We start from the raw sequence: 21687 nt of genomic DNA, 5'->3' as shown, positions 1-21687 counted from the left end.
AAACGGTTGACAATGTGTTTTTTAAACATTTTAAGTGATAAAATACAGCACATCTTCTTTGTAATGTCCATGTTGTCTCCATATTACGACTTAAACGCTCATGAACACACAATGAAGTACCGAAGAACGACTTCCCGACATGGGAAATCGGACCACCCGAGGAGCACATGAATGATACTTGGTGGTTTACGTATGACGAAAACACGTTGGGGCAAGCCCTCCCGGAACCCATAGATATTGCATTGGAGTGCCTGCATTTAGAAAAAAAAAGCCTTTTACATGAAAGTCTATGAGAGTGAATCGGGGCAATTTCCAGCCAGGCTGATATCGCCCCAACGGGTCGGAACGCAACTTCCCACTGTGGCTGATTGGATATTCAGAGGCAGGACGAGCTGTTTCAAGTGAAAATTATCAGAATAATTAATATATTGTGTGTATATATGACAATAATGATGATGATAATCATACATTTATTATCATCATCTTTCTTTTCTTTTGTGGCTCAAGGAGAGGCGGCGCCCTATCGCCCTCTATTGGCCAGCCGCCCCTGGTATCGCATCATATTGTATTGCATCTTATCGAATAGTATCGTATCGTATCGCATCATATTGTATCGTATCGTAGGCCGGAGAAACAGAATTGTGTTGCCTTCCAGAGGGCCCAGTTGGTTTTTGATGGCAAAGCCTGAAACACATTACAGGGCCTAATTATAGGTCAAAACATCACTTAATAGGAATACTGAGCTTCCCTACAAATGCTCACCCAACGTTTAGCACATTTTACTGTGTATTAATAACCATGGTATGGTAAATGGACTTCTAAAGCATCTTTCTTCCGACCACTCAAAGCTCTTTTACACTACAGAGTCACATTCATACACTGGTGGCCGAGGCTATTGTACAAGGTGCCAACAGCCGGTTCTCATTCTGAAGTCATCACAAACGCTGCTTTGTCAGTGATTTCAGTGTGAGACACCTGACATCAAAAGCCACCTTTCATGGGTGACATAAGTTTGTAGCGCAGCCAGACATAAACTTTGGTGGTGAATGGATCCAACAACCCTGGGTTTTCACCTGGTGTTCCCCGCATAGAGCTTTTTTTCTAATCCTAACCATGTGTTTTTGTTGATGTCCCTGCGTTGGTACAGTAGCAGCATCTTGGAACATGAACAGCAGACGCAGAAGGATACCTAATGCGTAATATTTAGAGATGATGAGAACGCGTTGGTGCCATCTGCTACTCAGTTTAAATGTACAAACACATTCTAAACCCCAAAAGAAATTAGGGTTCAGTATCTTGCCCAAGGACACTTCAACACGTGGACAGGACGAGCCGGTGATCAAACAACCAATCTTCCAATTAGTGAACTACCCTCTCCTGAGCCACAGCCACCACATTAATATAAATAATCATAAATTCTAAGAGACAGTAAAACTGTATAAGATACAGAGGAAAACATCAGTGGTTAACTCAACTTGGTCAGTTTATGAGACGACATGGAGCCAACACCCACCCTCCTCTCTTGATTAGCCACTCTGAGTATTCACATTGAGACGGACGGAGCAGAGTACCAACATCCAAATGAAAATCAGTGTTCACCGAGGTATTGCTATATCTTGACATGATAATCTTCTTTTTAAATGCACCGCTGCACTCTTTTCCCCCACCATAGAGCACTGCCGACAGCTCATACATTATCATTGAGTGCCTTTTCTCTTTCCTTCCCCTTCTCTCTCCGTGTCACACCCACTGACTCCCCCTCACACCGTCCTCCTCCGCCGCTCTCTCTAACTGGAGTGTCTCAGTGTGAAAACCTCATTATGTACTGCTACTGGACCTGCAAACTCAATTGGACAGAGAGCTATAGTCCAGGCCTGAGTCGGTGTGCTTCTGTGTGAGTGTGGATGCACGCACATACATGTCTGTTTGAGCGTGTGCAGGCACCTGTATGTGTGATCAGTGGTGAATAAATCAGGAAGGGCTCCATCAGTGTGACAGTGCCCAGGTGGTGAGATTTCCCCCTTTTTCAAGCATTGGGTAGCTGTGGCGGCAGTGTGATTTGGCCAGGCTGATGATAAGAGGCCCGCGGCCAGCTACACATTTCACAAGGCTCTAACTGGCACCTCATTCACTCTGCTTTGCTGCCGGCCCCCAGCTATTACACTTAACAGACTCTCTTGTTCAATAAAAACCATTCTTTAGCACCACTGTGTCGTTTTTGTGTGTATAACTATACATTATCTTGGGAATTTATGATTCATATGTATTTTATTTGCTCTTATTTTGTTAACGTTTCGAAATCTGGATATGATGGAGAAGGATCAAAGCCTTGGAGTCAATTTTTTATTTCCTGTTTTGATTGAAAAATGTTTGCCAGTGCGCAGTGTTGTAAAACATGGAATTAGACATTGTCTTTGTTGTCAGAATCTGTTTTTAATGCTGATAAGTTGAATGTGAGATAACAGTGTGTGTCCTCTGTCCAGCCTGATCTCAGTTTTGGATGGAGCTGTCTCTCCCTGGAGCATCTCTCGGATGCAGAACACACGCACCGACTCTGCGCCGTTTCCAAACTTGTGATGTATTGAACAAAGACAGCAGGCTCGACGAGGAACAGAGCAGGTTCCTCAGAGGATGATCCAACTTATATTGGCCAGTCTCTGAAGAAGCAATTAGAAGGAGGATTCAATTACCGTGTGCTCAGAGATAGTGAGAGTGTAAAACTCAGTTAACTTTGCATTAGCGCCTCTTCCCTTTCCTCGTGCACTGAGACAGACACAATGGAGAGTGTGGCTGAACTGAGTAGCATTCTCAAACAGCCCCATTCATCATCCCCCACAGCCCTATCTTTCTGCGTCAGGGATAGCCTTGTTCATTCGGACTGCCCAGCTGTGACGAAAAAACAAAACAAAAGGACCTCTTAACTAACCAGACATTTCTGCATCAGCCAGTGAGCCTGACAGAAATCAGAGCAGAGAGACACATAAATAACATACCAGAGCAAAATACTACAAAAGAAACATGAAACTGAGTCTGACTCTGGTTTTCATGTATGTTGGAATTGCTGTCATTTTCACCGACCGATTATCATCTTTCAAGGTGCTACAGAGTAAATATTGTCACTTAATTTCTGCAGAACATGGACAGTGGTGACCAAGGGTATAACTTTGGTTGAAGTGGGGGTTGGGTCCTCTCCAGTAAAAAGGGGGGGTCTGGGGGTCCTCCCCTTGCATATCTACATACATTTAGGGACTATGTCTTATCTAAATATGCAAAATATGCACTGTGGCAAAAGCATGACATTTGCGGTTAAAAAATAAGATTTTGAAAGAGGGTGGACACTAACAGGAATTTGAAAAGAGAGGGAGACATGTCCCCCCATCCTCAGTTGTAATTACGCCTCGAGTGATGACTTAATTTTATTACATTAACTCCTGAATCTAGCTGAATAATCTATAAAAGTTGTTCCCACTGGTACAGCCACTGGGTCCAGATTTGTCCTTGGACATTTGTTCAAGGTCCACACAGTTTGAAATATTCAGGGTCGTACTTGCGTTTGGCCATGTTCTCAAGCTAGATTGCTGTCTCTGTTAAGTAGCTGTTTGTTAGTCACTCACTCTACAGCAGGAAACAGCACTTCAAAATAAAAGCTCTGTGCTTGATATTCACAGTACTTAAAAATAAAGTGGGTTTTTACAAAGTTGACACATTTACAAGTCATTTGTGGTCCAATCAGAATGACCACACGACCCACTTTTGGACCACTACCCACCAGTTGGGAACCTCTGATCTATAGTGTGTATTGCAAAGGTATACTACCAAATTATTCTGATGTCTGATGCATGAAATATCAGTTGTTGTAGACAACTGGCAACAGGTATCTACACAAGACTAAGTAAGGTGATTCACATTTACTCTCTCTTAAACCTGCATGTAAGGTGCCCAACTTGTGAGCAAAAAGTTGCCTGGTTACGCATCCAACAGTGTTCATTTGGAGTCATGTTTGTATCAATCCGATGAAATCAAGTCCAACATTCACTTTCTTTTTGCTCTGTCTTTGTCTCCACCAACTCCAGAGGGAAATGTCTGTCTCTTTTTAGCTGCTAAATGCAACATACAGTTTTCACTAGCTGGTCTCTAACATTGTCTGTATGGTGTTTAGTGTTTGACAGATAATACACACATGACCCTTTGTTGATTTAAAGCTGATTTCCGTTTCAGGGCAGATTTCTTGTGCTGCAGAGAGAGGAACAAGTTGATGACTTAATGGCTATTTAAGCATTCAGCTTTGGGTGATTTTCTTTGGCCTAAGACTGACACTTAACTAGGTAATTACCAAATATTATCGTTATATTGTCCTCTTTCTCTTCTATACAGTATCTCCAAAACTATGTGTTTTACATCACATGACAGTCAACTAAGCTTTGTTTTGCCATTTACATCATATACTGTAGCAACATAAAGCAAGCTAATGGACTAATGATATGTTTCCTGCCTGTTGTGAGCTTCAATTTCAGGTCTAAGGACAATTATTCTGTGCTATATGGGCCTATTTATGGTTAGTAGCCCTGTACGCGGTGTGTGTGTGTGTGTGTGTGTGTGTAGTGTTTAAGAGGTATTTTGCTGTCTGAGTGAGGTTAACATCATGTACATAATATTTATGCAAACAAATCATTCAGAATGCTGCAGTAAATAAAAGACCCAGAGGTGTAGTGCTGCTGCAGCGCACAGGAATGATGCTTCCTCACTTTTTTTCTCCAAGAGAGGAAATAAGATATTCACAGTTTGCATCATCCAGGTGAATATCATGTACATTCTACGACCTTGAAGATCCAATCATCACTAAAGTGTAAGAGAGGCGATAAAAACAAATGGAATGGTCAAAGTCACCATATTAACATGTAAAAAAAAGAGTGTGTTGATTAATTTGCAACATAAACTTATACTAAAATTGATTTAAATTCATCTTAAATACTAAAAATGATGTATGCAAACTTGCCACTGTAAGAACAGTGGTTACACGACCAAACAAACATTCACACATGCACACACGCATGCTTGTCATGTGCTCTGCGGTACAAAATAACACTACACCTGTGGGACTAAGCACACACAAGCTAACCAAAGGGTATCTGAGGGCATCGGGACTCTGATGGTTAGAGATATGAGCTTGTGAGATTAACACAGCATGGAATCTGGACGAGGAAATTTGTGCAGACGTGACTGGGGGAGCCCAGCAGCCACCACTGAGGGTATAAAAGGTTGTTGTCCAGAGGGTAGGAACAGCTGGCTTGGGGAGTATTTTTCCTGCTCCATGAGCTCCATCATCGGTCCAGGTCACTTTATTGATGCCGTGAGGCACAAAAGACTGCAATGTGAATTTAAAATATGTCAAAGATTTAAAAGTGAATGGATTCACTGTAGCTTTATCAAACAATATTCTACAAAGCAGATTCACAACAATAGGGACAACAATGCAAAGTGAGTACAACAAACTATGTGATCCAAATATGCAAGGACACTGTTCCAACTATTCCATTCTGTACAAAAGACCCAAAGAATTGCTCTTTGCTAAAAACATGAAAACACTGTAAACATGCATTCATCACATTTTACCTGCACTATGATGGTATTGCTATAGGTGTACGCTGGAATTTGAAGAAAGTCCGTCAAATGTCTCCTGCTGCTCAAGAATGAAAAAGGTTGTAGACTCTGCACAAAGTAAAGAAAGTAAACTTCACTTATATAGCAACTTTCAATGTAGAGGTTACAGATACAGATGGAGAAAAGGGGAAAAATTGGCAAGATAGGAAGTGTCTTCAATTCAAAACAAACAAAACACAAATTAAACAAGTGAGTTATAAGATGCATTAAAAAGTGCACTGAGTTTTTTATTTGAGGATGAACATGAAGAAAACATATCAAATCAATCACTGATCTCCTTCCCTGCTGCAGAGTATTAAACCGTATTTCAAAATATCAAATAAATATTTAAATGTGTGTCTGACTTGCCACTGATCTGGGATGTATAATCTTATTTATGTCAAGTTCATTTATTCAGAAATATGAAGCCATTCCATATGAGTACACATAAAGCTTATCGTATTGTCTTCCTCTCTGTTCCAGCTATGGATTTTACAGCACAAAGTAAAAATCAATATGTTGCTTTTATATGTGATAAAGAGATGGCTGGTAGCGGTATCAGGGTGAAAAAATCAAAGGCAGAGAAACACAGCGAGACAGATGCAGCATACGCAGCATCTCTTTGTCTGATAACGCGCCTTTCATGACGATCAAAGTTTCTTAGCAGACGTCTGCTGGCTCCTGTCAGACTGCGTATGACAGACCAAGACTAATGCTGCTGACATGTGACTGGGAATAAACCAAAGAAATCACAATTCATTCAAATTAAGATGTGAAACAAATGTTACATCATGTACAAGCTTGATTGACGTCTGTTTTACTCCTGACAGATGGAGGCTGTGTAGTCCAGGTGTAGGGTTGTCAATCAAATGCTCAGCTCTTGTTGAAGTGGCCCTGAGCATGACAGTTATCCCAAACTTCTGCTGTGTATAGGGAAAAAATGTATGTGTTATGAACCTATAATTTTATCTAATAACATTAATAGACATCTAAATTGATTCATTTATGTGACTATAAGGAACCTCTATACATCCATCATCCGTCTGTCCGTCTATCCATCCATCCATCCATCCATCCATCCATCCATCCATCCATCCATCCATCATCTTTCGCTTATCCTGAGCCAGATTGTGGTAGGCAGCAGACTAAGCAAGGTATTTCAAACAATTCTTTACTGTGCAACATTTTCCAGCTCTTCCTGGGGGATCCCGAGGTGTTTTCCAGGTCAGATGAGATACATAATCCCTCCAGTGCTCTCTGGGTCTACCCCGGGCCTCCTACCAGTTGGACGTGATTGTTCAAAAAATCACCACCTTAACATAGTGGTACGGTTTGTGAGTCCCTGTGATCCTGAGAGCTGATTTGTCAGGGGCCGTAGCACCTGGTAGGGTCTCCCAAGGTAAGGTGGTCCTAGGGGAGGGGCCAGACTAAAAGTGATTATGTGATGTAACTTCAAACCACCTTTGACATTGTTAACTTAACATCTTGACAGTTAATATATCATACAGAATGAACAATGGATCAAATGGCTATGTGTACAAAAAGAGGTCGGTTGTGGGATTAACTCCTCAGCTCTACCAAGTGTTACAGCATTTGGTTTTGCAGCCTGCAGCTTGACTGTTTTGGTTCACTCCCACAGCTCTCATTTGTGTTATTTCCATCTGTGGCAGGCAGCTGTTCTCATAAAGCTCAGATAAAACCACTGCACCATCTGTAGATGGCAGGCAGCTGAAGTTAGCAACTATAGCTGGTGAACACTGTGGAATGTTTAGCAGCTAAAGAGCCAAATATTTCCCTCAGGAGATGGTGGAGACCAAAACAGAGCTTAATGGAGAGTGAATACTGGACTTACAGTAGATTTGTTAGGTGGCCAGAAACACCTCTCTAAAGGAATGTTGAATGGACCAGTGTGTAGACTTGCAGGGATATATTGGTAGAAGTAAACAGCTATGTTTTCACTGGTGTATAATAGGGCATTAACGACTTGGATTTTTTTCAGGTCGACTTATCTGTCAATAAAGTCGAGTCGAGTCGACAAGTCATTTGATGACGTCATCACATTGACACGGCGGAGGAAAGTGAAGTATCTCCACACATGTGATGTGTGTCTGTCAAGGCCCGAACATAGCTGGGCGGAACGTACGCGGAACGGACTCTGTGGAGGTCCGCGCGGACTCAAAGCGGACGTCCGCAAGCCCTGTGCGCGCAAAGCTCAGATTTTATGACTGCACCAGTGACTGCTCGGCATGTATTTTTGACATCGCGGGGATTTTTCACAGACATTTTTACAGGAAACTACAACGCGGAAGTGTGCTCGACTATGAAAGCCCGAATGACTGCGGACATTCCTCGCGGAGTCTGCTCCGCTTACAGTACGCCGTATCAGCGTAATCAGAGGCAACGATTGCATTCCGTACACAAGCACACACAGAGAGAGAGGGGGAAAAACACAAGACTTGTCGACTCCTCCCGGGCGGTGTCGACTTGTGCCACTGACGTCGACACGTCAACAAATCGACTTTTCTGTTAATGCCCTAGTGTATAATCACCTAAAACTAAGAATCATTTGTTACCTTATGAGCCATTGATATCTACGTATGGAGTGGGCCCTCTTCCACCAGGCCCCTAAGAAGTACGCTAGCCTTTGAAGCCAATATTTGCAGGGCCCAAATAGTGTAATAACACTGTTATGTGATGCCCTATGGCCAAAACAAATTTTGTGCTATAGACTTACATCAAAAAAGAGACATCTTTAAATCTGCGGATACATTTTGTTTTGTACCACAATCTCTGCGAAATGACTTGTTTCACCATTGGAATTTAATCTATTCAGTCCGCCAAAAATTGGAAAGTCTAGAAGAGTCGCATGATTGAATTACTTTATTCCCATTCAAGTTAATAGAGTGCTAAACCAGAAATAGCAGGCTCAGCTGGTGGAAGTCTCACGTGCGCCTGCTCTATGGGTCTCACTGTTGAAGCAGCGCCAATCATCCTGGTAATTTTATACACTGCTGTAATTTTCACCATTTTGGCTTCACGCATCACTGAGCAGCTTTCATAGGAATAAAATCGAGCCCTGCCTCCACTGCTGTATCCACTTCTATTTATACATCAGTGTCTTCCACACAGTCCTGCATGTTGTACAGTAGCCCACAACAGACAAACCGCAGGCCTCCCTGGCTCTAAAGAGGGCCACTTGCATTTTCACATCAGCCACCATAGTTCTTCTACACGCTTGGCACATGGGAGAGGTGTCAATTGGTTGCAATCTGCAGCCTCACCACTAGATGCCACTAAATCCTACTCACTAAACCTTTAAGTTGCTCTGTATCTGATGGATGTTTGCTAGCATGTTTCCCAAACAAACTTCATGAGGTAATTAAGTGTCCTGTTGTATTTATAACTTCTTGTACTGCCTCCAGATGGCCAATGAATAAGATAAAAATAAATATTTAAAAAATCTGGTTTAACTAATCAGAACTTTTCATTGTCCTTGGATAAAGACTAATTTTGTCAGTCAAATCTGCCAGATAATCATGTTAAACATGTCTTTCATGTTGGATTATGTATTAGTTCATTGTTATCTTTGAGCCATATACTTTTTGTTTTTAACAAGCCAAGAAGACACTTAACTTGCTCGACAATTCAGTCGTCCTCACACAGCAAACAACCTCTCGACAGGTAGGCTGGACCCTGCGTGACTGCTTCCTACTGACAGCATCATATGTGTGAATCAGGTAATGAGCATTGGATTATAGTGTGCGTGTGTGTGGAGAAGGTTTTCTATCAGTGTTGGTTGTGTTAGTTCAGAACAACAGTGATGATAATGAGGCTGCTCTTTTTAAAAATAATTGTCACTTACTGATGTGAGCAGTCTGCTTTCTGGCAGGCCTAACAACCTTCATGACAATACTCATTGAACCACTCAACCACTGACCAAGAGCCGACGTGTCTCTCCCTCATGCACAGTAATTGTAGCAGATTATCCTCACCCGACACATCAGTCCTCTTCATCCTTTGCGCCACTTCTCATCTGCCCGCTCCTTCTCCATTCAGCAAATGACACACTTCCCCCACTCTGTCAGACTGCATCACTCTTTGAAGTTAATGAGTCAAAACTATCAGTCGTTTCGCTTTTAATTAGAAAACGGACAGAATGATTACATTTTTAATTGAAGCTGTCATTTTCAATTAAGATATGGCATCCTTGAGAAGCCCTCTCCTCTCTCAACTCTTTATTTATTCATTTATCAGCAGCCTTCTCAAGATGTTCCACTCATTTGCCTCCTGATCTTTTTTTTCTTCCTCTCCTCTCGCTGTTAGGGACCCTTCTCGTCTGACGGCAGAGACCCCTCTTATGTCAAGCACTTCTTCTGCTTTACACCATGTAGTCTCTAATGCCTAATTTTTACTCCCATCTCACAATCATCTCTGGTCATCCCTCTTCAGATTCTATCTTTCAAAGGAACACTTCACCCCCAAAATGATCATTTGCCTATTAAGTACTCACCCCGTGTTACTTTGAACTTGTGAAGAAAACTTCTCACATGTCTCCACAGTGAACGAAGAATCCAAAAACTGAGAAAATTCTTGATGAATTGAATTAAAAGGCAATTAACAAAAGCAAAACTCTATCAAAACATCTGTTTACAAACTCTTACAAATCTCCTACAGTATCATCCGGTTCTCATTTATCCAGTCGTTTGCTCAGTAGTTCCCAAACACGTGTTTTTGCAAAAACCTTACCGTTGAAACACATCTGCATAACTGGCACAAGCGCGGTAATCAATTGTGTGTGAGACTTTAAATGGGTGAAAAAAAAACTATTTAGGAACAGCCATTGTTTAGTATGGACATGCATGCCATGTAGCTCCTCGCAGGATGTTTATTATCAGACCAAAAATGAGACAAGAATTAGCTAGTTAACACAGCCTGACACTACTTCCCTAAAAAAAGAGCGAACAGCAGCTTGGACCTTAGCTGCTGTAGCAACTGCTGGGTGTATGTGTAATGGCAGCAACAGAAAGTGTGCTGATCGAGTGGGGAATCGGGGTGGTCAAGAAGGCAGGATCAGACCTTTGGTGCTCTGTCTTGCTCTGACTGAATTTGAGTTGCTACAGGACACTAAGTGAAGATCTGTCTCTACCGGGCTGCAACTGCAGAATGTATTTAATGAAAATACAACACGTGTGGACTCTGTGTTGTGATCAGTGCTGGTTGTTTGTTGACACTGGCGGACTCCATGTCTTAGCTATTGTTTGCTAGTGTTAGCACTGTAGTGGAGATAAAGAGAGGAAAGGCACCCAGGAACATTCATACATGTCATATCGCTTGGATTTTCCCAGAAAATTCATCACATAGAATTTACATAGAATTCAGTCCACAGGCTGTTACAGGCAACAGTGAAAGTCTAGGAAGGTCTCAGTTTTAAAGTTAGGTACAACCTGTCCACCTATTAGCAATACAAAACACTTATTTTATGTAAAAAGTTACAGTACCTTTAACTTTCCTGCCATGATTAATTGAATTGATTTTAGTGGCATTATAACAAAACATGTCAGAAAATTTGTTTGGTGAGTTCAGTGCAGACAGGACTCAATTCAGCAACACAGACTGTTAAAATACATCCCATCTCATTAATGCTAGAGAAACAATCTATGCACCATACCATAAAGACTTATCTAAAATGGAAAGTATATTAAAAAATATTAAAGAATTAAGTGCAACCCTGCAGAGTGGCTGTAATTAAATGTTCAGAGGTTGACATTCTCTAAAATAAATACATTTCCAACCAAAGTTGTCTGCATTGTTTCTCAAAAGCTATTTCCTCATAAAGGGGTTATCATGGAAGAGAGTTTTCTCTTGCAGCACAGTTCCATACGGGTTTCATAGACTGAGGAAATAGATGATCGGGAATAGCCAGTGATTTTGGATGCTGCCTTAGCTATTCTTTTCTCTAGAGAACATGCTACTCTGCCAAGCCAAATTATGATTGGAAAAGTATCTCAAATTTTGTTGAGCTGCTGCAAAACATACCGTGTAAGGTACCTTTTTGATTTTTCTGGAAAATTGCTTTCCTGTTTCAGATTGGCAGCAGATTGTAAACATACAATGCTCTGTAGAAAGAGACTATGGTGGGTGATAAAGGCTAGGAAATATTGCTGTTGACCTTTCTTGACAAATGTAGACTAAAAAAAGATGCAGGATGGCTGTATTTCAAGGCAAACTGTCAGTTTGTCTTGCAAGGCTTTAATGTGACATGTCTGTATGGATTCTAATAATAGATGTCCTATTCATTCAATTTTCTCATTTTCTTTTCAGAAAAATCATATACAGCATTTTATGCACTGAACTGTGAACCATGAATCTTTCATGTTGCTCGGCCAGCTATACAACATGACCTCTCAATAACAGATTAGCGGCATTAAAATATTGGAAAAATGCAAATGTACAAGACTCTGTGCTTAATGTATTATGATAGGAAACTATGAAGTACCGTTGACAGCACTACTGCATACAGTTCATGCAGGGCCATTGCTGTAGTCAGACAGGATGCACAGAATGCAAGTACAGAAGTTGTAGTTGTTCAGCACTGCTTTTCTCTTGTATCTGTTCTTTTGTTTGTAAATGGGAGAAAAGCTTGTTCAAACCAAAAAGGGACAACACGTCTGACAGGGAGACAAAAGTGAGCAAGTTTCTAAACAACAAAGACAACAGTGTTTTTGCCTTTAGGTTGTCAGTGGAAGCAACAATGTAAGTAATTGGTGGAACTTGTTTGAGGACTGTTGGTGTGTCTCACTTCACTGGGAATATGGATACATAAAAAAAAATCAAAATTAAACTGACTTAAAAATGGGCGGCACGGTGGTGTAGTGGTAAGCACTGTCGCCTCACGCAAGAGGGGTCTTGGTTCAGTCCCAGGAGTTTCCATGTTCTGTCCTTGTCAGCGTGGGTTTTCTCCAGGTACTCCAGCTTCCTCCCACAGTCCAAAGACATGCAGGTTAATTGGTGACTCTAAATTGTCTGTAGGTGTGAATGTGAGTGTGAATGGTTGTCTGTCTCTATCAGTACGTTTACATGCACAGCTTAATCGAGTTATGCTCAAAATTCGATTTTGGCGTCTAATCGGTCTTCTGTCCTTGTCCCAGTTTACATGCAACTGAGAAAATCGAATTACTGACGGGAACGTGTCCTCCTCCTCAACACTAGGTGGCGATATGCGTCGTTTCAGCAGGTTAATACGGCCCCCTTTCCGGTTGACCTATTAAGTCACTTAATAATAAACAACTGGAGTCAGGCGGCAGACCGGCATTTTCGAACAACAGCAAGATGGATAATCGTACAGCTTTGTTCATCTCGTACGTAATGTATGCGTTACTGATTGTGCAGATAAGGTGCATGCTATCCCTCGTGGTCATGGTGATTTCGAGAGGCAGACAAGAACACCGTATGCTGTTGGAGGGCTACAACAATAGCATGTCTTGACTGTTCCGGGGTCATATGCCAGCGCGGGGGGTGTGGAGCAGTTCCGGGGTCATATGCCAGCGCGGGGGGTGTGGAGCATGCGCACATGCATTGTCTAGTTTAACTCAGATTAAGGCGTATACATGCCGGAGAAAATCGAATTCCAATCGCATTATCTGGGTGTCTTAATCGGAGTTGGAGAACTCCGATATTAGTCGGAGTAACGTGTTTACATGCACTTCAGTTGTCCAATTATAGTCGGATTAAGGCAATAATTCGTTTTTTTCAAGTGTCATGTAAATGTACTGACTGTGTCAGCCCTGCGATAGTCTGGCAACCTGTCCAGGGTGTACCCTGCCTCTCGCCCAATGTCAGCTGGGATAGGCTCCAGACTCCCCGTGACCCCCCAGAGGATAAGCGGTTACAGAAAACTGACTCATATTTGTTGAAACTGTCACTATGTTTTGAAAGAAGAACATGAGATAGATAGCATGTGAAAATAATCGTGTCCCTTCTTCTCTTCTTACTGCCTCTAATGGTATTCAGTAGAATCAGACTGTGGCATGGCAGCAACAACCAATCGGAGCCGAGGAGTCTCTGAAGCAGCTGTCAGTCATGTCATTCGCCACACGTGAACTGCAGTCAAACTGTCAAACTTGGCAGTGCTGATCAAATGTGAATCAAGATTCTGTTAATGCGTTGTCTTTTCTTTGCTCAATTTTTTTTCAGAAACATATATTAGTTTAGCTGTAAAATGAGAAAGTTGGCCCGACTGGTGCGCGGTGCTAAGTACTTCTTTCAATTGTTTACAACATAAAATAGCTACGATAAGAACAGCTGCAGCTGTAAGTTCTTTGTGTCTAATGAAGAACTGTCTTTTTTCATTCATCTTCCATAACTGCTCACCCTGTTAAGGGCTGCAGCCTATCACAGGGCTGACACAAAGAGACAGACAACCATTCACACTCACATTCACACCTACGGCCAATTCAGAGTCACCAATTAACCTGCATGTCTTTGGACTGTGGGAGGAAGCCGGAGTACCCGGAGAAAACCCATGCTGATACAGAGAGAACATGCAAACTCTTTGAATGTGAGGTGGGGCTCGAACCCCCCAACTCACGTTCAAACCAGGACCCATCTTGCTTTGAGGCAACAATGCTGACCACTGCACCACCTTGCTGCATAGAACTGACTCTTAAACCTATGAAAATGTAAAAGGAAAGCAAATATATCTAACCCTTGTCTGTTTGACTGAAGAGTTGTTGATTCAACTTAATATTTTAAGTTCAGTTAACTAAACTCAGTTGGTTTTGCATTTTCAAAACTCATCAGAGGACTTTAAACTAAATTATTTAATAAGTAGTTCAGTGAACTTGTGTTTAAGGCAAGGAAATACTATTTTTAAGTTGAACTAGCTCAGAAGGGTTTACAGTCAGCAACATTTTCAGCTGGCATCAAGGTGCTTTTTAATTCAACACTACGGGATTCAGCTGGAAGAATGAAAACCACAGAAAAAGAATGAATAGAAAGGACACAAAAGTGTTTGCCTCGGTCATTTGACAATGGTGATTGCTATGGTGATAACACACGTCAGTAAGGCCATAAAGTGTCACACTCACTAGTCTGACAGCTGTCTTTTTGCCTATTCTTACAACTATTTCATTATTAAACAGAAAAATACAACCGCACACTAAGACAAGTTTCTGTCTGTCAGCGAACAAAGACTAATGTTAGCTTGTTAACTCATCATACCAAGTAAGACATTCAGAAATGATCTGCTGCTGTAGTCTCTGCCTTTCGGCTGTCCACTGAGCAGCAGCTCTCTTTCCTTATTCTCCTTGTTCTTTGGAGGCAGCTACAGTAGAGTTACTGATCATTTTCAACAAACATGCAATTAATGGCAAGAAAACAAAAGTAATAACAGTTACGGTAATATTTTAGTGCTGTTTTGAAAACCACTGCACTTTTTGTTTGGTCATTACTGAAAAACTTCTCCTCAGTGAGTTTGCGACTTGCTGCAAGTTGGTTATTTAATACAAAAGTTAGCCTGCTACAACAGTTGCAATGGCAACGGTACAAATAAAAATGGCTGCTGCACTGTTTTACTCCTATACTAATTCTATGGCGAAAACTGATTTCATTGAATTTTTGTGTACAATGTACAGTCTTTGTCTACAGTACATGCAGTGGCTGAGCACAGTACAGTTTAGCTGTACAGTATTAAAGCTGGGTAACGTGTAATTATCTATCATTATGTCTGCACTATTCCACAGGCCTGTGCCTTAATCATATATTTCCCTTTTCTTTTCTTATTTGTCCTTCACATCCTTTTCTTTGGTCTCTTCCATTGTCTTCCTCTCCTCTCCTCTCCTCTCCTCTCCTCTCCTCTCCTCTCCTCTCCTCTCCTCTCCTCTCCTCTCCTCTCCTCTCCTCTCCTCTCCTCTCCTCTTCGGAGGAGTGGGTGGCTGCGGCTCTTTACGGTCCATTTCCTGGTGAGGAGGCTCTTGAGTGCAGCCCGAGCCATTCTTTCCCCGTACAATGCTGTGTTCTCATTAACTCTTATCAAAGTTCATCTTGCATCCAAATGCTGTGGGCCGCTCAATACAGACTGTGCTGAAAAGGGAAAATGAAAAAGACAAAGGAAGCCATAGAGACACAGAGAGAGAGAGAGGCTGAGAGACAAAACGACAGGGGGGGGAGACAGAGAGAGAGAGACAGCATCATGTAGATAAAGGACAGAGAAATAATGGTTTAATGGTGATTGAGGACGGGCAGAATAATCACTGCGGTCCTCTGACTAGACTGAATATTGGGTTGATGTAAAATTAAACCATGTTCATATCTGAAACTCTGATACGCATGTTTTTTTCTTTCTATAAACCAATACTTTTCTTTGTCCGTTTGGATATTTTAGAGCCAGAAAAGAAGTTAGAGAAGCATAACTGGCTCGGACAAATAATTAAATAGAATTCATAATCGTAATTCAATCTCACTCACACACCAGAGGCTCTTTGATGAATGCACTCAAGTTATTTGCTTTCAATCCAGCATCAAAAGAGAAATGCCAACGCCAGTATACTCATAAACCACTACGAGGAGCACGGCAGAAATGAAAACACTGTCCCAGTTCCAGTAAACAGAGGACACGAGCAGGTGGAGACATAAAGGGAGTACTTAGTGCAATCCTTACTTCATTTGTTCGGATGATTAGAAATCACCCCCTAATTCTGTCTGTAAGTGTCATCTACCTCTCCTCATAAACATACGCGGTTACTCCTCCTCCTGTATCATCAGATCCCACAGTGCAGCTGGATTCCCTCATTCAGATGTAAGAGCTGTAATTGGAGACTGATTGCAGCTTTCAAGGACTATCACAAAATGCTTAAACACATAAGAGCCCTATTTATAATAAGGAAAAAATCCTGCTGTCTGATGAGAGCTTTTATGGAAACTTGTAATATCATCTGATGGATATTTTGTGCTCAGTGTCTGTTGCTACGTCCGCATGAATAATATGCCCTGTGCTATTCAACATACCGCAACATAACTTGTGCCTAATTGCTCTATTTTTATGAAGTCCCCTTTAATGATTGTGTTGTTTCAGCTTAGCAGTCATTTTCCCCCCTTACATCAGCACAGTGGAAATGTCAGGAGGCAACTGAGGAGCAGTTCTGCCTTACAACTACACATGGATGCAGTGTTTGGTCTTACATGATTTTTGTCAGCAACAGCCACGCAATGACCAAAACCAACAGTCTGTTAGTCCATCCCTCATAACTCAATATTCTCAGGCTCATTGTTCATCTTTACAAATGGTTCACAAAGACATAGTTTATTTTTATTTTATCAAAGCTGGGGTAGGCAGTTTTATTTTGCCGTTCTTTTATGAAGCACGTGTATATGCCTGTGGCCCCCCATTCACTTTTACAGGTTAAATACTTTCCCCACAACAGCTGGGCATTATAGTTTTAGCAAATATTACTAGCAAATATTACTCAAATTGTGCAATGTGCACATTCTCACTTTGACCTCATATCGATCTTTGGTCACAGACTTTGCATGTTAAGATATGACGTGCTAGGTACCCTGGGTGCGTTGGTTGTTGACATTCTGGGACACCATGTCATTGTCTGTTTGCAAAATACATTTCCATTTTCACAGGACATGTACAATTTTCACACAGTCTCTTTCAAAATAAACGCACTACGATGGTCCAACTCTGCGAATTTACCTTTTCTTTTCCTTCAACAGCAAACACACGTGGTTACGTTTTGCCAACAGACACATGTGATTGGGTTTAGACAACAAAAGCAAAAGAACAGGGATGAGCTTAACATTCATATGGGAAGCAAACACCGGACTATCGGGTGGAGGTTGATGGTTGTTGGACCCATCCACCTCCAATCCCACCCACTGCACTTGGACTTTTGCCCCCTTAACTTACATCGTTGTCTAGCCGTGTTTTCCCCTAATGCTGCCAGGCGCCGTTACAGAATAACGTACGCCAGTACAACAGTACGGCTGACTGATTTGCTTTAAAAGTTTCTGGACCACAGTGGAGCTCAATGACACAGAGGAATAAGCTATATCAGGCTTTGGCCACACAAGCAACACCACTGAGTTTTGGCTTAGTCTTTTTGAGGATTTTTTCCCCCAATAAACAAGGGATTAAATAGAATAAATTCCACTTCATGTGGTTTGAGGAAATGGATTAGTTACTGTAATAGTATTGTTATTGCATTGTAGCTATCACTGTTCAGTTAAGGACTGGTTAAAGAGAGATTGCACAGTTTAAAAACATGGGCAAAAACATTAAGACAAAAAATTATAGTAACAGCGTCACACACATTCATTTAAATTATGCAGGACAGTAAATCAAAGAAACACAAACAGCTGCAGTATACCTTGCCAGAAGTGTTTGATGGAAGTTGTTGTCTAATACTGCTAAAATAAAATGACTGCGTTTTTCATCCATCAATCCATCCATCCATTTTCATAACCGCTTTTCCTCTTGAGTACCGGAGTACCCAGAGAAAACCCACCCACCTCCTGGGATAGAACCAGGAACCCTCTTGCTGTGAGGCGACAGTGCTAACCACCACACCACCGTGCCTCCTCACTGTATTTTTCAGCATGCAATAATTTGGAGTGATGTTTGTGTACTGTACCCTACTTTGCCAGCATTTTTAAGTGGCAGCATGTCAATTTATCAACAATTCAAGGAGATAATCGATGCCCAAAAAGGAAATTTGCTCATTGAGCATGTGTACCCTAATAGGGCTGGTAGAACTACAAACATTTAAATGATAGATATGTATAGTTGAATATTCATTACAGAATGTTTTCAGATTGTAAAAACTAAGAGGCTTCTTAAGAGGATGGAGACGGTGTGTTTGAGTTAGCAGTGGAAATAAAAAGACAAAATGTTTTGGAGGGAAGGTGGTTGCAGAATAAATGAGGCATTCAAAAGCAGTGCTCTTGTCTCAGGTGAATTTCTGAGTAATCGTCAGAGCTGCGGTGGGAGATTATTAGTTGTGTTGCTTAAAACAAACTTATCTGGCTCAGTGGACTTCTTCTCAGCTCAAGGCTTTCGGATCCCCACAGCACACATCCACTTTGCTCACAGCTCAGTAGCCTGAACACTGTGGAAACCCTTCACCCTCCATCGTGACTCTGCCTCAGCTGACAGATAAGCGCCCAGAGGAGACTGTCTGATACCATAAACACCAGCAAAGAATTTAACCATGATGGATGGTGTTGGAGAGTGTCTCCACTTTTGCTCAGAAATTCAGTTCCCCAACTCCAGTATTTAGGCATTTTCAAATCAATAACTCATGTTCCTGAGTCTGTACATATTGTGCTGAATAAACCTCATGAGTTATTTAGTGCAAACTGCCTGTGCCCCCACAAGAATCAAGTCTGTGAGGAAAAAGATAGTTTAGGGGATTAGATGTTCTTTGTAAAAGGGAAAATGCAGCGACTAATGGATGTGTGTGTGTGTTTGTGCGTCTTGCTTTTGCTTAATGTGTGTGTTTAGAGACAGCCTTAGGTCTTTGGGATGGCACTGTTCTGCTGCTCCCACTTTAATTGGCTGCTGGCCCCTCAGCCTCGCCTGAATGGAGAGTCATTTAGGGACCTTTCACTCTCATAGAGGATTGTCGGTTGCCGCTGCAGGAGAAATTGCATTCCTGTTTCCATACAATGGCTGGTCTGAGTTGGACGGGGCAAGAGTATCACTGTCATTATCATGACAATGGGAGCTAATTCCACTGCCACTAGCGCCATTCTGAAACCCTCTGCAGCACCAGCTTATCAGGGGGCACCATGAGACCAGCAGGAAGCAACGCGAGCACCGCGTCTGAGGCGAAGATTTACACAGTACGCACTCACAGCCAGACACACACAAACACATTCAGGACTCATATTTTGTTTAGAGAGGCATCCACAGGAATGAAGCAACACATCAGCAAAAAAGTTTATTACACAGCACATCTCACTTAGTGACACACTGTGGGGCCAGACATGAATCTAAATTAGTGCTACGGTTTCCTCAATGTGGATGTGATACATATCTGAACCAGTGGCACCACATAAATGTTCTTCAGTGTGGATAAAATAAACGTAAACTCTGTAATCCCAGTGATCCATCATTAGCTCAGTCATTACAAGTGCATGCTGTGCAGCCACACATTGTTCAAGCTGACAGAAATTTACTTTAAATTCTGAAAAAGGTTGTTAAGCACAGGGAAACAGAGATCTGTGTGGGTGCATGAGACCCTAAAAAAGAGGGTGGATCACAGGGAGCACCACCATTTAGTCCAGGAGCTTTGCCTCCATGATGGCTGTTTCCAGGCATATTTTAGGATGACTCAGGGGCAGTTTGACAACCTGCTGTCTATCGTTGGGCCGTATATCTCTGGGTGTCCAGCAACCACTACCACCAGTTTCTCCTCCATTGTTTACCAACTGTAAACTTGTTGTTGTGACCACCACAGAAGGCCTGCCTCTCAAATCATCCGATTGGACAATGGGGAAAAAGATGACAAAAAAAAAAGTTGACGTGGGGTGCCTAGAGCGCACAAACGCCACAAGCGACAAGCTTCATTCTCATTAAAAACAATTACAAAAAGCCGCCTCCAGCTGCTAAAATACTTTCTGTGTAATCAGGGCCCAAAATCTGACACCCTCTCACATCTAAAGACAATGTCATTTTTTAGTCACACACTATAAGATTTTCCAAAGACTGGTGATCTTGCAGGGTCACTATTTGCAAGACTACAACCATATTTATTTTGGGATTATTTCCCATCCAGCTCCTGGTGGAAAATATAACACCAAACTCCCTGTAGGAAATATGATATGTTAATAATTTTCTTACATGACCACAAAAACGCATCATTCTGGAAACACAAGATAAAAGGCATCATGTTGACAGTATTATTGTCAATTCAGCATCAGTATATGATACAATATGATAAACTGTAGTTGTGTACAAACTTTACATTTTGGATTTTGTTGCCTCAACTCACCACCAGCCCGCGTTGGTTAGCTGCGCTATTTTTGTGAGATGTGAGATGTTGGAGCACTTCATGCATGACGTAGAGAACACTGTAGACTTGCAGAGGGAAAATCTAACATGTGTTAAGTAAAATGTAAGACAATTAGGATGTTGGTTTGCTCCTCTTGCTCCCAGCTGTTTAACCCTGCAGCCTCATCCCTGTTTTGTTCATTTGAACCATTTCACTGCAGCACTGCACAGCGGTCTGACCCCATTATCCACAGCCTTTATCCCTCTCCTCCCTCTGAGTGTATCATCATCTACCATCCAGCAGGGTCCTCCTCTGTTCACCGAGAGGGCAGTATGGTGTTGGACCTTGGAGGCGCCATTAAACACTCACTGACCTGATCCACATTTAAACTAAATACAGTACACACAAAGAAAAACCAAACCACATACCCACACTTCAAAAAAATGTCATGTGGTGTGTAATGGTAACACACCTCTCTAATTTGGTGGAATTATCAGGGTTGGGTTCTGATGGGAATTTCCTCACAATTTATTTACTACATTCCAATGCAAATGCAAATCAATAAACAATGCTGCTGAGGCATTTACTGTAGCTATGTTAAGGTAAACAACTGAGTAAGGTAAACAATTAAACTATTTTTTAACTCTAACAGTAATTCCTCTCTAATCTGTTTTATTAAATCTTATTTCATAGTTAAAAGTTTTGCTTCAAGGCTCAGCACTGTTTTTCTGTTCTTACATTTTCTTTTACCTCCTCTCTCCTCTGCAGTCAGTAACTCGTGGCCTCGACATGCAGACAGATTCGGTTTTGTTGCCGGCTGCTGAGTCACTGAGCGCTGTGGGCAAATCGGCAACAGAAACACATCTTTGAGGGATCTGTTTGTTAATTTACATGTGTCATTCTGACAGAGGTCAAGTGAATCTACCGCCTTCCTACTGCACTGAAAGCAACCTACTATATTTATCATCCATATTAGTAACCAGTTTTTTTGGTATTGAATATTTTTTTATATTGGATTGCACCTTATTTGCATCCTACTCTTAACCAGTTT

The sequence above is a fragment of the Epinephelus moara genome, chromosome 1 (genome assembly GCF_006386435.1).
Source record: "Epinephelus moara isolate mb chromosome 1, YSFRI_EMoa_1.0, whole genome shotgun sequence".
Lineage (NCBI taxonomy): Eukaryota > Metazoa > Chordata > Actinopteri > Perciformes > Serranidae > Epinephelus > Epinephelus moara.
This window is presented reverse-complemented; position numbering follows the sequence as displayed.